The sequence below is a fragment of the Mus musculus genome, chromosome 3 (assembly GCF_000001635.26).
Source record: "Mus musculus strain C57BL/6J chromosome 3, GRCm38.p6 C57BL/6J".
Taxonomy (NCBI): Eukaryota; Metazoa; Chordata; class Mammalia; order Rodentia; family Muridae; genus Mus; species Mus musculus.
The window spans coordinates 97,297,457-97,303,456 of record NC_000069.6 but is presented as its reverse complement, the minus strand read 5'-3'; the positions used below and the strand labels follow the sequence as shown (position 1 = coordinate 97,303,456).

General features: G+C 46.6%; 1 protein-coding gene across 3 annotated transcripts in view; it reads left to right on the top strand.

Moving 5' to 3' along the window:
* The first annotated feature begins 5,054 nt into the window (after positions 1-5,054).
* Bcl9 (B cell CLL/lymphoma 9) overlaps positions 5,055-6,000 on the top strand; it is a 94,745-nt gene continuing 93,799 nt past the window's right edge. For 2 of the 3 annotated variants that reach the window (XM_006502288.4, XM_030252891.1), the window contains exon 1: positions 5,055-5,700. The gene's annotated coding sequence lies outside the window, so the exon portion shown is untranslated. The remainder of the gene's footprint in view (positions 5,701-6,000) is intronic. The other variant, XM_030252892.1, reaches the window with a different exon arrangement.

The following is a 6,000-nucleotide window of genomic DNA, read 5'->3' as shown; positions in this document are numbered from 1 at the left end:
CTAGAATTTAAGGGAGGAGCTAAGGTCTCTACAGTTGCCTGTGGTCACAGAAATCTATGGCAACGTAGACAAGATAAAATAGCAGTAAAGATCAGGGGGTTGGGGTCAAACAGAGCCAAGTGTGAGTCCCTTATATTTATGAACTATGTGACCTTGGCCTAAGCCCTGATAACATTTAACATTTGCAGATTGCTTTGTGTGCGCTAGACACTGAGCTAAATCTGCCAGATGCATTCATTATCTCATTTCATCCTTAAAATAATCCCATAAGGAAGGTGCTATTAATATCCTCATTTCACAAATGAAAAACTCAAAGCTCAATAGGTTGGGCAGTTAGTTCAAAAATCACAGACACCAAGTTTCAAAAACAAAGCATTTGATTGCAGCCCTGTTGTCTGTACTCTACTTACAAGCAAGAGTTGTAGGAACTGAATGGATGATACACACCAAGAGTATGTCTACATACAGCTGTTCCTACTGTGTAGTGTTTGTTTGTTTGTTTGAGACAGGGTCTCACTATGTAGCCTTGGCTGGCCCGGAACTTACTGTGTAGACCAGGCTGGCCTTATACTCACAGGGATCCACCTTTCTCTGCCTCTCTGGCAGAGTGCTGGGATTAAAGACCTGTGCTGCCATGGTGGGCCTTATGAAGTATTCTTATTTCACATTGCCCACTAGAGTTTGTCTAGCACTATACCATTTATAAAGATCATTTGCTTAGTCAACCACTAGAAACTGGCTTAGAGAAGTGACAAACACAGATACTCAAAATAAAACCAGGCTGGGGAGATGGCTCAGCGGGGAAAGGCACAAGCCACGAAAGCCTGAGAACCTGAGTTCTGTCCCCCAAACCCACTTAAAGGTGGGCGGAGAGGACCGACTCCACAAACTTGTCCTCTAACTTCCACACATGTGCTATGACATGCACAGCCCCACATGTACATCACGTCCACATATGCATACCAACTGACACACAATCGTAATAAATTATAAGTAAAAAATATAGCCTGGGTCATTTGGTTTGTAAATGCTCTTTCAGTCCCAGAATGCAGCAGCCATGTCCAACTTTCAATACGTGTGTGTGTGTGTGTGTGTGTGTGTGTGTGTGTGTGTTTCTGTATAACACATGCCATATATTATTATATGTATTATATACATGCCATATATATATGTATGTGTATATATATGTGTGTGTGTGTATATATATATATATTCATTCTTAGGTGGATTCTAGTCCTATCTGCCTCTAAATTACTTCCTCAGGGTGGCAAATCTGGAAACTTTTCCTTTTCTTAACTTTCTGCTTCATTCTCTCCTTTTTGTCAGACAGTTCTCCTTCCAGTGATGGGAAGGAACAAGAAGTCCTGTTTGTCTGACCCCCACATTCTTTCCCCAGTTAAATATCTATGCAGGGAGGTAGATGTCAAATTATAAATGGACTTTTTTTGGGTTGATTTATAATTTGGGGTGTCTGGAAATCTGAGAATTCCCCCATGTTTTGAGTGGGACTCCAGTCCCCCAGGGATCCCAGAGGAGCCCATCCCCTGTACCAGATGTAAAAACGGGAGAGCAAACGGAGAACATAAAGCAAGGGCTCCTCTTCCTGTGAGCCGAGGCTGCAGGGCTGAGTGAAGCTGACTGCGCCTGCACCGGGCACAGGGCTCCACTACAGGCACTTGGGAGGTGGAACTGGGGTGATCACAAGTTCAAGGTCAGGGTGCCTGCTGTACAGAGCAAGGTCCAAGAGATTTAGATCCCCCCCCACACACACACACACACACCTTTCAGTCTTCATTTGTTTCTAATAAAAGCTTGTCTTCACTTTCCATAGCCCCTCAAAATTCGCTCCACCTGAAAGATGTTCTTCGTCTTTCTGTTATTTTAAGCAACCTCCACATTAGACCTTGCTCACACCAGAGGCTCCTAAGTTCCCAAACTTTTGCCTGCTTCCATTTTGTTCCTCTAATCTGAACCGCTGTTTGATATAAACTAGCTATTTGTAGCAAAGTAGAGTAAGGAGATAATTCACACTGAAGTATGAGCGGCTGCTGGCTTTACTTTCTTCACAGGTATTTGCATTTTAAAAAGACTGCTTTCTATGCAAATGAATTTGTAATTGGTGAGAATTCTCTCTGGTGACCGAAAAATAAAGTAGCAAACGCCCATTAGGCAAAAAGGCATCTTTGGAAGAAGTGAGCTGTAAGCTAAGTAGAACAACTGACCAGCACAGGAGCGCGAGCAGCCTTTTCTCCTTCCCAAGAGTCTAGGGCCTTGGCTTTTGTACAGTGCTTAGCACTCAGAGATGCTGTGAAGTCCACTTAGGAACATTCAACATCTTCATCCAGAAAACTAGCACTGAGAGTCCATCCCTTCTGGAGTTGTTTCATATCTGTGCATGCATGCCTGTGTGTGTCTATGTGTGAATTTGTGTATATGTGTATGCTCCTGTGCATTATGTATGTACATGTGTGTTCATGTGTCATGTGATTATATGTTTATGCATATGTATATGTGTGTATACATGTGTATGTGTGTTCATGTGTATGTATTACATGTGTACACATTAGTGCATGTGTTTATATTGTATGCATATGTGTGCATGCATCTATATTGTATGTGTGTGTGTGTGTGTGTGTGTGTGTGCATGTGTGTTCGTGTGTGTTACTATTGTCATTACCGCCATCCACACTTTTGCAGGTGTTTTTACTTTTAAAAAATTTTTTTGAAACAACATTTTTTGTTGTTGTTGTTTAAAAATGGACAGACAGTTTTCCTGGTCTCCAATGTCTTTCTCCATTACAGGGCAGTCTGTGGCTGGTCACTGAAGGTTATGGTGACCCTTTATGCAATTACTGTCCGGGAGGCCTCATTGTATGCTGTGAGTCACCACGGCTCAGAAGCACAGGGTGACTCAGTAGCCTGTTAGGGAGAGGTTAGACGCTCCCCTGGACTAACGTGAAAGGATCCAAACCCATGGCCCAGGAAGAAACATGGCACTTGTTTGGGCAGCCAGGTGGTCTGGCATGCCTGATTATGAGGCGCCCTGGAGACCGAGGGCTCCTCCAGCAAGAGAGCACAGTGTGGCGGGGGTGCTGGGCTTTGGAGTCACAAAGGGCTCGGTTTTAGTTCTGTTTCTGCTCTATTCTGCTCTCAGGCACCACACAGATGCTCTGAGCCTCATTTTAAAATGTATTTATTTTTATTATTTTAAAATAAAGTATAATAATAATGTGTGGGGAGTATATGAATATGTATGCATAGATGAATACATACATGAGTATGTAAAAATAATGTCTGGTGAGTTATGAATATGTATGCATGTACCCAAAGGGTCCACAAGAGGGCATCAGGTCCCCTGGACCTGGAGTTACAGGCAGTTATGAGCTGCCATGGAGGTGCTGGGAACAAGAATCCAGGTCCTCTGGCAGGGTAGCCAGTGCTGAGCCATCCAGTTCCATCTGTGCTGTGAGGTGTGTGTGTGTGTGTGTGTGTGTGTGTGTGTGTGTGTGTGTGTAAATACACATGTAGTGTACCAATACACAGGAGGCAAGGCAGGTGGATCTCTTTGAGTTTAAGCCCAGCGTAGTCTACATGCATAGTGAGTTCCAGGCTAACCAGGGCTACCTAGCGAGATCCTGTCTCAAACAAAACAAAGAAATCTATCTGTACGTGAAAATGGTTCCTCTTAATAAAAATTACTTCGTGATATAAATGCTCTGGCAAATGTTGAGAAACATAAAGGTAATTATTATTCCTATCACCATCATGATTGTACATTGGGATCCAAAAATACAGTTCCCAGAACTAGTAATAATAGGGACCAAGCTAAGGGAAGGGAGTGACAGGGCTCAGATGTCTCTGTCACTGGTTCAGGCAGGGACAAGCCATTCAGCTAGGTTGAAGCGTGTGAAAAGTCATTCTTTATTCCTTACTGTGTGCCTGTCAAGGGAGTAGTCATTTGTGTCCACAGCACTTCCACTTTGGAGAAGAAGATTCTGGGGAAGGGGTCCAAGTGACCTTCATGAAAAAACAGAGCTGAGGCTGAGCCGTTCTTCCCCAGGACAGCCATGTAGGCCTAGCTCTGTGAGACACCAAGGCTTGCCAGAGATATGAGTGGTGTGTACCCATGTCCACTTCCCTCGCTCCACCAGCAGTCCTGGGTTCATGCTGTCTACAAACCTTCGTGGTCCTCACGTCCTTTGTGGGTCCACAGTTCCTGCCTTCCTCTGCTGTCTCGTGTTCTCCTCATGTTCATAGCTCAGAGTCTGGACTTCCATCCCCCCCCCCCTTTTTTTAAAGCAGCCTCAGCCACTCTTCTCTCTCTCTCTCTCTCTCTCTCTCTCTCTCTCTCTCTCTCTCTCTCTCTCCCACTTCCCACCTCCTCGCTCCACACCAATCACATTCCTGCTTGCTCCTAGCCCCGTTCATTATCCTACCACACTCCCCTTCATTCCTAGAAAACAGCTCACCCGCCCCCCCTCCCCCTCAGCTCATGCCCACCTTCCATAAATTCCAGCAGCCTGGCAATCAGTAACTTCAGCATCACACTTCACAGCTCTCAGAGTTTATACGAGTTACTACGCTCCTCCTTGTTATTGCTCTCTGAGATTTGGGTTGTGGCCGGGGGGTGGGGGGTTGGGAGTCGGGGGTCGGGGGCTTCACTTAAAAAAAAAATCTGGCCATAAGTTGAACCTACAGTTAGGTTGACTCCCACATTTCCACGTTTCTTTTTGAAAAATCAGTGGCTTGGGTCTACACTCTGTAACATGGTGAAAGACAACTAGATCCTTCAGGGAACAACGGGGAAGAAGTAGAAAGAAAAAAAAAAAAAGAAAGAAAGAAAATATATATACAAAATACCTAACCCGGTCCACACAAACATTAGCCCTGGGTCCACCCACGGCATCTCCCTACTCCCCTAAGCCCAAGCTCAGGGGTTTCGGCTTTTTCCCTTCTGGGTCGTTTATTCCACTCCTTCTGAGGCCAGATTGCCTCTGAGTCTGTATGTGTGCACACGTGTGTGGCCACTGCTGGCTTTCCAAAGGGCTCACCTCTCTACTGCCATTTTGCTAGGGCACAGCTCCTTCGGATCTTACTCTCCCTCTTTCTCTCCCTGCCCCCAACTCAGCCTGTGCCTTTTCCTGTCTCTTAACTCCACCAGTGCAGCAGCAACTAGCCGAGCTGCTGGCGTGCGTGCGAGTGAGCGAGTGTGAGTGTGAGTGCGTGTGAGAGAGTGAGTGTGTATGTCTGCGTGCGCAGCTAGGCCAAGCCTGCAAGCCTGCCTGTCACTGGAGAGTTTTAGTTTGCATTCAGAAGAAAGGAGGAGGGGAGACAAGAGGGAAGGAGGAAAGGTGGAGGGGGGAGGAGGAGTGAGGGGGGGTGCGGAGAAGGGAGGGAGAATGTCTTGTTTGTGGCTTGTCAGCAATTGCTTGAGACAAGCTTCCATGTGTGAAAGCTACTTGGCATGAATGCCTGGGCCGTACCAAGTGTCACCGCAGCAAGAGGGGGAGACAGAAGAAAAACAGATCAGACCAGAGCAGACAATAGGCCCCTAAAGTGTTCCCCCTAAGTTGCTTTGATGTTGTCCTGGTGTCTTGATACCAGGAGGCCAGGGATTGCTGGAAAAGGGTCTTTTTTGTCTTCGTTCACTTCCCCTCCAGTTTCTGCAATGATTCTCCAGAATCTCTGCTCATGAAAAAGGTAAGCACTCTAACAATTCCTTCTTCTGTGGCAAGCTTGCTCGCCGGTGCTGGGAAGTGGGGGTCTCATTCCTGCGCTGCTCAGGAGGAGCGCTTGGGTCCTGCGATAGGAGCTGCTGCGGTGCCCCTGAAGTCTCTGCCAGACGCTTAGAGCTGGGGGATGGCCCCTCTTTCCAGGGAACCCCAGTAACACGATCTGTGCCTGTGGGTTGGTGGGGGGAGAAGGGGTGGAAGGAGAGGGGTGGGAGGAGGATGGGAGGGTGGAGGGTGGGAGGCAAAAAAAGAGAGAGGGAAAGCAGCC